This window comes from Anser brachyrhynchus (genome assembly GCF_964034855.1).
Source record: "Anser brachyrhynchus genome assembly, chromosome: 4".
Classification (NCBI taxonomy): Eukaryota; Metazoa; Chordata; class Aves; order Anseriformes; family Anatidae; genus Anser; species Anser brachyrhynchus.
The window spans coordinates 40,309,053-40,321,273 of NC_137698.1; the positions used below are offsets into that span (position 1 = coordinate 40,309,053).

The 12,221-nt window shown below is 34.7% G+C and overlaps 2 protein-coding genes and 1 long non-coding RNA gene across 3 annotated transcripts in view; 2 read left to right on the forward strand and 1 right to left on the reverse strand.

Moving 5' to 3' along the window:
• The window catches only part of LOC308194886 (uncharacterized protein), a 705,306-nt gene that overhangs the window by 683,466 nt on the left and 9,619 nt on the right, over window positions 1-12,221 (reverse strand). The window lies entirely within an intron of this gene.
• LOC308194887 (uncharacterized protein) overlaps window positions 1-12,221 on the forward strand; it is a 139,645-nt gene that overhangs the window by 51,345 nt on the left and 76,079 nt on the right. The window lies entirely within an intron of this gene.
• LOC308194897 lies at window positions 13-11,545 on the forward strand. The gene is made up of 2 exons (XR_013951041.1): window positions 13-140; window positions 2,677-11,545. It is a non-coding gene; the product is annotated as an uncharacterized lncRNA (long non-coding RNA).

Sequence of the window (12,221 nt, forward strand, 5' to 3'; positions counted from 1 at the left end):
CTCGTTCCAGTGCCACCGCACCAGCTCATCCTGCTACAGAAAGGTGAAAGAGGCCTGCTCTGCTTCATCCTGGTCAGCCTAGGCACAGCTGTCCATGGTGTTCCCTGCTCCAGATCCTGAATAGGAAGTCAAAGCTTCAGGTACATTCAGGTTGCAAAGCCTGAAATCAGCTTCTTCTAGGCTAATATAATCTCTGTGTGCTATTTTTGGTAATTCATTTCTGGTAACTAAGAAATATGCCCAGTATATTTATTATAAGAAGCAAAAGAATCATCAGAGCTACAGCAATTTCAGACGGGTAGATAGACATGAACAATTCTTCTAGCTTTAAGACAATAGGGCTAGTGCAGATTTCTGGTTTCAAGAGTCCTTGTCTCTAAGTCTCTAATGTCAAAGGAGAGCCTCTTTAAGCCATCATTAAAAATGGGAAAAAATATCTGACCTGCTTATATTTGATGTTTTTCTCTCATATCAATATGTACATTTGTACATGTTTATGAACAACTTTCCTTTCTTGTTTTCTGTATAAAATTTAGATAGGTGGCATGTCACAGTGTCACACAAACTCTGTGTTTGTGTGCAAATAAACAATAAAACAATTAGATAGCACAGTTGTAGCACAACACATTAAATTCTCTTTTAACTTACAACTTTCAATTTTACACTTGAAAAAATATAAATGTGTATTCTCATATCAAAAGGTGCAATGGGTAGTCAGATTATGATTACCAATTACATTCCAGATGCAAGTTTCCAACAGCAAATGTTTCTTTAATTGTCCATAAATTTTTTACAAGTTTTATTTTGGGCCAACTTACAGTTGTCTAAATTTAGTTTTTCTTGCCAAAAACATCCTTTTAGTCAACCACAAAATAACTGTTTTTTTTTTTTTCTTTTTAATCACTTTGAAACTTTTAAAAATTGATACTGAAATTTACAGTACAGACACTTATCAGGAAGTAACAGAGAAGGCAGCACACAGCTTTTCAAAGTAAGAAAATATTCACTTATAGTGAAAGGTTTAGACTTCATTTCCCTTTATAATGTCATACATAAGTGAGAAATGACGTTTGGCTATACTAAAACATTCATTATTTAATGCAGCAGAAAGGCTACTATTCATTATATATATCAAGTACACTATCCATAAACATCTGCTTTTGCATTTACATGTAAAGCATGGACTAACTTATCTAAAAGTTAATTAAGACAGTATCTTCATGACCTACAAAGCTTTGCTATATCTGATAGTGTAGAATTAAAAGAAGAAATGTAACCAAGTCTCAAATTACCAATGCTAGGTCAGAGACTTCTTTTTTATAGCCTTCAGGTACACAAAACTTTAGATTTACATGGTTTTGCTCCCAAATTTAAATAACACAGATAAGCATTTGAAGAGGTGCTACCCATGATGGATTTATAGTGTTAGAAGTCCAAGAATGGTTGCAACAGTGCTCTAGCTTTAATTTAGTGCAATTGTACTGATTCTTTGTGTCATAAGCAGTGCCACCAGTCCAATTACAGGATATCAATTTCATCACAAAAGCTTTAGTTGTGATCTGAAAGTTTTAACCTGGTACCCAACAAGTTCAGAAACATGTCAGGAACATCTGTGCTTATATCTGATATCAGCAATGTATCATCCATCTGTAACCTCAAATGTCATAACCAGTTAGGGCTAAAAAGATACTGTCATCTACACTGATAATATTTTGGCCTTTTAAATGCCATTTGGAGCAGACTAAGGAAAAAAAATGTGAAGTTTTCCCCATGAGTATTTACCAAGTATTAACAAAATTGCTTAACTGTACTAAGGAGACTTGAATATATTAAAGAAGTTGTTGGCCATCAGAAGTAAGTAATGTGAGTGAAAGAACTTATTTAACTGAAGATGTTTTTTAATACCCAAGAACAGATTAGTTTCTCTACTATGTTGTTCAAAAGCATTAAATTATTTTCATGAACATGTGACTCTCTTGCTTTCTTTTGCTGTGAAGCTCCATATGCAGCCAGTGTTCAAGACCAAATTTACTCTTTGAGGGACCTTTTCATTGTCAGAGCTTGTTTCATTCTGCTGGGTGTAAAGGACCACATGGAACTTCCCGCAGGCTAGAGGTGGAAGATCCTGCCTCTCTCCATCCCTCCCTCCCTCCCTCCCTCCTGGTCTGAGCATCAGAGAGAAAACTTTTCTAATTGCTATGCATATGTAATACCATTTGTATTACAAATCCATCCACCTATTATAAACTCTTTCCTGCAAATTCATCTGCAAACATTAAAAACAGTAATATTCCACTGAAAGAGTAACAGAGCAGACAAACAAGCAGAATATCAAAATTGATATAGTAGAATAAATCTTGCCTCTGTGTTTGTTAGTTTAGTTTTCAGTATTATTGATTTTAATAGTTAGCCATAAAATCAAATGCAGTAAAAAGCTTCATATGTGAGGGGATTATCATCTCACACCAATCTAATATGCAAGTTTAGTTAACCAATAAAATGAACTACAAATAACATTTCCACAAGTCACTGAATTTCATAACCTTCAGTAAGATTATTAGTTATTTTTCACCACATCTCACCATGTTTTATTTATTTATTTATTCACTATTAGAATAACTTAATATTAAAGTTTTTTTGTTTTTTTTTTTTTTCATTTTTCATTTTTTGGTTCAGGATATTGTATTTTTGAAGCAAGGAAGAGCTACATGATATGGAATCTTGCCAAATTCTGATTAACAATAAAACTGTTAAGAGTATTGGACTGCAATATAATGATAAGATTAAACTGTGAAACAAGTTTGATTATAAAAGACCTGGTCTGAAAAAATGTAATCCTGATGTAAAATGCTCTATATTATGGATGGGAAGTAATAATAAACCATCTTATGCATATACTAAAAGTTAAATATTCAATTATATTTTAGAAGTCATTCTTATCAGTGAAACACACTTGCTCTACCAAAATAAAAGTTGCATAATTGAAAATGAAAAAGTTATAGCTGTGTCCTTCAACTTTTTCCAAGGTGCCTGTTGATTTTTCTCCAGAAGAACACTTCAGATTACCTTTTTTTTTCTTTTCTTTTTCTTTTTTTTTTGGGGGGGGGTTGGGGGGTGCAGGGGACGACGTGGGGGGCAAAACAGATGGTGGGATAGAAACCTTCCATTTTGTTCAGTCATTTCCCTCCTAACTAAGATATACTGATCTTGTAAACCTTCTCCCATCCACATATTTCAAGACAAATATTAAAACTGGTAAACTATGGATTTATAAACAATTTTCAATTCATTTTGCATATGGAAAAAATACAGCACACCAGTTTTCCACACTTGCACTCATACAATACTTTTTGGGTTTGATTAATCAATCAGTTTTGAGCATGTGAATTTTATGCTCTGTGTAAAAAGTGCTTTCAGGATTTGCCATTGGCTTATTTGGGCTTTTATAGAGACATTGCTACCTCCTAATTCAGTTTCCAGTACAAACATAATGTATTAGCTTCTGCAGAATGCTCAAATACAGTGGCTGTTTAAGTTAGATAAAATCAAAACATTAAGTTTGCTGAGTGGTACAAATATTTGACTGACAATTCATTTGCTCATCTCTGATTAACAATACGTTTTGTAAAAGCCTTCTCAAATTTAGAACAAACTCTAGGACTTAATCCTACTAATCCTTCAAAGCTGAAAAACCTAAAAAAACATCCAGTTAATTTTGCAGCATGTCCTGTTGGTCATGCAGGTCATCAGATTCACACCTTAGAAAACAAAGTGGTAGGTTAACCAGTCTAGCTGAAAGTACAGCTGTGTTTTTTGGGTCCCAGCATCTAACCAGGCAATATTATGGCTCATGTATCTAAATTCAGTGGCACAGATCTAAATACTCTTGGGATTTAAACTACGTAGTGTTCAGAAAGGGAGATAGCTCTTCAAGGAATTTGAAACAACCAAGGATCACTGTGGCTCCGAGAAGTTGCTGCTATAAACATTGATAACTCCTATGCTTATAACCACCTCCCTGTGTGACTGTTGGTTTACCAGGTATTGCATTAAACAAATTCCTTCTACCAGAACTTCTTAATTTTCCTGTTACATCAAGGAATTCAACAGAGCTTATGTTCCAGGCAGAAGTTCTCATTCATTAGGCACCTACGAACATTGCAGAAGACACAGTTTTAGTTCAGCATCACTAGGTTTTCTTATCCGGTTGAAAATGTGCAAGTTCATTAAAGGAAAAATAAAAGGTTAAAAGCTGGTACCTTTCAGTTGATATCTTTTAGCCAAAAGATCAGTATGAAGCAACGGTGAGGGAAGAGGAAAAAGAATGAAAATGAAGTAAGACAAAAATAACTATAACTAGCCAAAAAGGGCAAAGACTTTATGCCAAGTGGTTATGCACTAGTTACTTTGCAATTTTCCCCAGCAAGAAGGAACTGAATGATGGATGTAGTGCCACTCTTCTTTAGACCATGCCACTTGTTGTGGACTAAGAAGCATCACTTCCATTAAAAGAAAGAATGTGACATTTTTTCCACCCCACTCCATGTATTTTAGTACATACCATAATAAAAGCCAGAAAGTTAATGGAAAGCATCTAATTTCATTATCTAGTAGTTTTTTAGTTTTCAGGATTTCTAATAAGTATATTTATTTCTACTCTAATTCTATTTAAGATATTGTATTGTTTTTGTTTGTTTATTTTAATTTAGATAATGCATGTACCTTCATTTTCAAAAAAAAAAAAAGAAAAGAAAATTTCTAGATTACCAGGCAAAATGATTATATTACATGCTGGTGTACTACTGATACTTTATAGATGTTTAAACAGCACTCATATTTCTTTCCCATTGCTTTTGTTCTCCACATCAGATGAGGAATACTTTGGTGGATTTTTTCTATGAAGTTGAGAATACTTGACTCTTCATGTTATTCCAAAATTTCTCTTGGCACACTATATTTTATGCAATAATCTAGATATCACTCCAGCTATCTTTCTGCATGGACAGTATGTACTGTTCTAGTTTAATAACAGTTATTTTCCTCGCAACACTATATTGGTTCCAACTAAGAAAGAAAGCAGAAAGAAAATAAGTTTTAATATTATTTTTGAGGTGGCAGAACAAGACATGTATGATACTATTTCTGCATGCTGGTTGGCCTTGATCATACTGTCACCTGCAATATTCTGTTTTGCCCACATAGATGAAGGAACACAGCTATTATACGTTAAAGAAAGTAAGAATACTAGAGATTTAGCATACTTTAATTTTGGAGGAAAGCACATCTTCATAAACATTTACCTGTATAACTCCATGGTTAATTGAAAATATGCTAGTACAGCATCTTTACAGGTTATTGTTACACGGCTTGCACAAGTGTAAGCTGATTCCAAATGTCAACAAAAATGCTAAGAATACCTACAGGCTATGAAAAAAAAATACCAAGTCTACTCATTTCATTAGACTTCAGTCAAAGCCAACAAAAATAAATCTAACTTTCACATGTAAAAAATATCTTTATGTTATAAACCACTAGCTGAATTGTACATTACTTTTTAATGTTTCCACCTTTTGAAAATGCTGTAATCTATTTCAATTATTTGCAACAGTGTTATAATGTATTAGCAAAACAAGTCAAGTACAAATCATCTTTGCAACCAAACAATTGTTTGTATACAAACAATATGTATTTGCTGTACTGTAATTAAAAGTCTCTGTTTCTCCTTATTGAACCTCAACAGCTGCTGCACCCAGTGCAGTTGTGTTAACGTGTTTCTTAACAGTAATTTATGGTAACAGTTTTGCTCCAGATTTTTGAAGAAGAGCCCTGTAAAACACAGTAGTTTTGATGTATATGCATGCTGATAAGAGTTATTTCCACCATGTGTATATGCTGGAAATAAGAGCCAATCATCTGGCCAGTGCATTTTAAATTTGGCAATCTTTCTGCTCAATTGAGATCAGCAGAATGATGAACATTCAGTGGGTCAGGACATTTTATTAGCAGACTCTAAATTCTTGCTTAAAACAATTCATCATTGCCCTTTCCATCTGAAGACGTTTTATGTTTTGAGAGTTAATTTACTGTACAAACTGATTTGATAGACCCTGAACCTTCCGCTCACAAGTTAGTTAACATTACATTTTTCCTACTCTTTCCTTTTTAATCTTCAAAATCATGGTTGATTTCCCCGTAATGAATAATTAATAAAGTAAACTGTTCTGCTGCATGAATTTGAAGGGAAACAGAATAGCAAAATAGCTTTTTTCCTTTATAGTTGGGGTAGAAAAGTGTAATTCTGAAAACAGAAAATGAATATATGTATAAATGTTCAACTCCTTCACAGGCCAGCTGTGGCTATCTGGAGATATCCAGCCACATTTTGCTGCAGGGTAAACTGGCTCACGTTTCATTCATTACCAGGTTGCGTCCATTGAAGCCAGAGTAATGTATTCTATCATATTTCTATTAGCTGTATGTAAACCAAAAATGACCAGGTTTTGTTAGGGGTAAACATTCAAAACCTGAACCAGAAGGGTTTACCTTCAGAGATTCCAGAACAAAATACCTGACTTACTGAACCACATCATTTCTTCACTAATTTTTTTAAATCTTTCTTAGATCACAACAAAAAAAAATAGAAAGTAAAAATATGAATAAGAAGAGCCTGCTTGACAAAGCTGAAAAGGAACATTTGACATGCTGAGCACACTATTTATATACTGAATTATTTTATACTGGCTTCTGACAACAGAAAATACTGCAGATATGTTTCAGCAGGTTCCCCAGCAGATCTGGTGAATCTATACTTTCTCTCAAAATCTCTGGTAAAATTCTATACGGCAGAATAAAAATATATTTTCATACTCAAAAATTATATACAAATTTTAATTTGGTATACAAATATTTAAGTTGAATTAAAAAGTAATTTTTACATCAGAAGATGGAAAATGTATATTTCTTGATACATATTATATTAATACTGGAATCACCTTTAACTGCAGAAACTCAAGAATTCTTATACAAGCAAATATGCAGTATATATCATATTTCTCAGAGTTCGTGATTTCCCTCTTTTTAAAATTCTGCAAGGAATTTTTTTACACTATTCTTCAGACTCTAAATTAGATTTTTTTTTCCAGGGCAATAAAAAATCATGTGCATCTTAATTTTAAACTAATAACAATTCCATGAATGAGGCTCTGACATAATTAAAGAAGCCTAACAGTGTAATTAGACAAATGAATTTTTGAAAAGTAGATTTACAGTAGTTTGGCTATTCTGTTAAAAATCTACATACATATGCTCTTTCTCTGAGGTAACTGAAGTTATTTTACCTTTTATTCACAAAGATGCATATTTACACCACATTATCAGAGTCTGGATTTTCTTGGCTTTATGCCTGACTTGTAAAAAGTTTTTTTGCAAGAAATAGCAATTTGATATAATCAGTATGCTCTGATATTAGAAAATGAAAAAAGTGCAGATTATTCATTTCAAAATATAAAGGAGAAACTTCTCATTAGAAACAAAATAAAATAAGAAGCCCACTCTTCCCTAAATCACAGTACCAAAAAATAAAAGATAGTATTTATGAGTTTCTTTTTAGTATTTGCCTCTGAATTCTGAGGTTTGCTGGGTCTTTCATGATTAACTTTCATAATCAAAAAGACAACAGCGTTTCACTACATGAAGCCTAAAATAAGTAGATGCTCATATCATTCTAATTTAATAGAGTCCATGGTGATATTTCCAATTAAGACTCATCCCATGCCAGCCAAAAACTGTAAATGTTTCAGTGTGTGCAAGGAAAACTCTCCTTAAGAAAAACTCTGAGAATAACCTGAAAATGCCTTTTTTCGATGAATATGGACCTATTACTCCATTGTTTTTTTTTTTTAAACCTTATGAAATATCTAATGTTCTAAGAAGTAGAATTCTTAAATTCATTATTATTATTATTATTGCAAAGGCATATCTGTTGTGATATATAACAACTAGAAAGTGTATTTGTAAAAATCAGTATTAAGAGCTCATCCTTTGTCACTGCAGCTTGGTAACCAAGAAGAACAAAGAACAAGACCAACAGGAATGACAAGAACTCCCTTTGACCTCAGGTGTACTGGATAAAAAATAGACTGTTACCTCCTTGAATTAATAGAGTGGAAATTCATAGCAGTGGCAATTATAATTCTGAGTACTTCCACACCCTTCTACTTGCCCAAATTAATTGTTAGATCATAACCAGTTTTCTCATGGTATCCCTTTAACGATAGCTTTGTGATGATGATGTGTGATGGGAGTTCAAGCCTCACAAAGGACCCTCATTGCCTACTGAGGAAAATAAGAACATTCTTAACAAATATTTCACTTACTTCAACCTGAAAGTTCGTCTGTTCTCACATGTATTTCCTAAGTATTTCTGAAGATATCAACAAGTATTTCTGAAGATATCTGGAATACTTCATGTGTTTGAGACAAGTATGTTTAGATTTACAATGTAAACAGGCAGTGGAACATGAACAATATTTCTAGTCCATCTTTAAACGTAATAGAATTAAAAAAGCAGTATTCCTTCCCCCGGTTTCAGGTCACCTGTAATGCAATTTTGTATCAAAACAGCTACGTGTTTAAGTGCAAAAAATTCTTCCAATGTCAATATCACAGTAAGGTAAACATTTACTATTTTCAATTCATACGTATCTACTTAAGATCATACTTCAGAAAACAAACCAAGAAGTAAAATGTGAATTGTTTTGATAAGATTTTGACAATTTGAATCTGGTGTCTATTTTTACTTAAAATTATTCCTTAGAAAAAGATCTAAGATCTGCCATAGATCTAAACTTACTATATGGAGGAGGCAGTAAGTCATCGTTACTGTTGGAATGTAAATTTCGGGATTTATTTGTCAATGCTGAACTGTAATGTGTTACCTTTTATAACACTGGGCTTGATTAACACACCCAAACACACGCAGATCAAGAAGCCTACAAGCACAGAAGCTCTAGCTATATATACTCTATGAAACATGTTCAGGACACCCAAGTCTGGAAATAGAGTGGATAAATTATGATTTTAATACCTTGCTCTGCCTCTTCAGTGGTATGGCTTATCACCAAGAATCAGCCTGAACTTGAAACCAGCAGCTCACCAAAGGTCAATGCAAGAAATACCATTTAATTAACCAAACATAGTTTTTGCCTTTGTTGACATTCAACCTGCTGCTGCTACACTCACCAGGTTATCACCAGTGTATCCAGAAGATACTTAAACATAATCGTATGGAAAAGAAACAGAAAAAGAGGCATTTAAAGAATTCACAGACACAGGGCTAACATTGTGGGCAACCTACTGAAAGCTGGTACTATGACAGCATTTAACCAATGTGCTGCTCAGAGATAAGCCAACATTCCCTCTACCCATCTCACATTTGTTACATGAATGGTCATTGCAAAGCCTCCCAAAGTATAACAAAAGCTCTTCTGTATACACCCAGGGACTACCACTGCCATGACTCTGGCTGGTCAGATAAGCATTTTACCTCTTGGTGGCCTTCTCTAGTCTCACAGCCTCTCCTCACAATTAGCTAGGATGACTGAATTGGTTTGTGCCCCTAAATGCTGCTAAATCCAATGGGGAACATGAATCAGAGCTCTCAGCCACAGTAGTTCATAGATCAATATATTAACACAGACTAAAATCAATGATGGTTTGCATTAATATGCTAGATTTTGAATTGCAGCACCTTAGGACCAGACCCACTGCTCTTCAGCTAGTTTCGGGACTTGTAAATGCCACTCAATGGATGTGATGGACAGCTAGAGGTGATAACCTCTTAAATTGTCCTAGCTTGAATCAGTAAAGTTTGTGAAACAGAACTCATTAAAAACTCCTGTCCTCCTGATGCAAAAGAAGTATCTAGACCTTCCCCACTACCTCCTCTTTCTACCCTTCTGCTGGTAGAAGAAAGTATCTTTTATTAATAATTTGTAGGCATCCTCAATCCCTCATCCACTCAATCTCTTATTTTCTCAGTTAAACCCAGAATAAAGAGGTAACTTTCCTTGCCCATTGTTCAGACCTTGTTATTTTGTTTAGCTAATCATCCCACTAGTGCCTCTTGCTTTTCATACTAAATGAGTCTCCTCTTGACTTTAGATAATCTAAACATATGAAAATATATAGTGAAAAACTCAACAGGCTTAGAAATCATTTTTGTTTCAGAGCGTATCTGGTAACTTGGAAAAGTAGTAATAAATTCACATAAAAAACTAAAAGACCTATTTTACTTGAGTGCCTGTCACATTCTTCCCCCTACACAAATATTGCAACATAACATTAATTTTGTACATAGAATATCTATTAACTTAATGCAAGGTAACAGGACACATACATAGCTAACTCATCTGTCATACAGCTGCACAATAGAATGAGCTAATTATAGGAGCCTCTCCTTGGTTTACTGAGAAACATGAAGGTTTTGTTTGTTTATTGGCTCATTTTTTCCTACTTTAATGCAGTTGTGGAGAATACCAGTCTTGTAAAGACTGGAAGCAGAGTTGAGTATCTCCAAGATTATTCACGCATTCAGGGTTAACCAGGTTGGGGCTACAAAAAAAAAATTCTCCCAGGCTGAGCTGCAGGAATTTAAAAATATTTTTTTCTTTCTCTCATAGCTTGAAGAGTTGCTCACTTCACAGGATTTCCTGACATTTTGTCTGACAAATTCTTTCTTGCTAGTGTATCAATCTAGGACAGCAGTGATTCCCTTCATCTTTTCCACTGCCACAGTATAGCTTTTCTAGCTTTTTTTTTTTTCCACTAAAAATTTAAGTTTTTTATAGAGTTTCTGTGCCTGTACTACAGTATGACGCATGCACCAGAAAGCAGAAAACCACCAGTTCTTGCAGGCTTCAACTTAAAGTAGAGGGAAGACAAGTATGGATACAGTCTTCCCATTCAGAACAGGCTTTGGTTTCTGTCGTGAAAAGACAAGAGTTGCCAACAGTAAACAAGGCATAAGCTGTCAGTTCAGGTACTTCAAGTTGTCACAGGTACTCACACCATCTTCCAAATCATATTTTGGCCAAGACTGACAGTACTGTGTAAATCACCAAAGACAGTCTATTCATCCTGGAGAAAGCCAGTTGCACAAATATAAAAATACCTGTGTGAACACAAAGCAGCCTGGCTAACTGAAAGAAATCCGGACATTTTACTCCTGCCTTACCTACAATCATATTCTGCTTGAGAAAATTAAACTGCAGCTGTGTTCTTGTGACTTACCTTTCCATGCTGAAAGCACTTTGGTGGTCCATCTGACAATTTTTACAGCACCTCATCCTCTTTCAGTAAGCTGTTTCCATAGTCTCCACTGCCTGCTGGGAGCTAGGCTTTGTTTGTCTGTATGGCTTGCTTTTCTCTGCAACAAACTACAACACTTTGACAGTACCTTACGTGTTTTACTAGGGGGAAGAGAACTCTTCCTTCCCACCTACCTGCTGGTGGGGAAAAAAAAAAAAGGAAAGAAAAACAAACAAAACCAACACAACAACAATGAAAGAATACCAGGGTCCTAAAGCTAAATGTACTCACACTGAAAGATGTGTGCGTGAACAGAAAACAGACATAAGCAGATCTTGTTTAAGATCAGTGAGTCTTCCTACATCTTCAATTGTTCTCATAGTGCATCAGATCTTTGTTAACCTCACGTTCAAATATATGAAGACAAAAAAGGTTTTCTTAAACGCGCCTTGTATAAATTTGTAAGACAAGGCACGGGAAAAGAAAAGTGAAAACAGCACTGCCTGAGAAGGTCCAAAATGCAAATGCTGTAGAGCCCAAATCAGCATAAAGAAATTGGAAGCAGGAGTAAAAGAAGGAGGCCATTACTTTTAAGACAGAAAACATGTCTGACCAGACTCCAGATCCCAAGCCACAAAGAGCTGGACAGGATGCCAGCATACAAGTTAATTTTATGTCAACATGGGCAACAGTCATAAAAATATCAATACTGGCACTAATGATTCTTGTTGAAGAATCAAAGGACCTGGCATCAGAAACTCTTTTGTTTGCTGGAAATCTGTTCAAGCAGTACATAAATGATTCAGAGTCCTTCAGTCCTCTTCCATCTCCACTGAGTACTGTTCCACTGAGAGAGCAGCAAGTTTCAGAGCATCACAAGGGAAAAGAACGCTAAATATTTGCTGTCTTGTTTT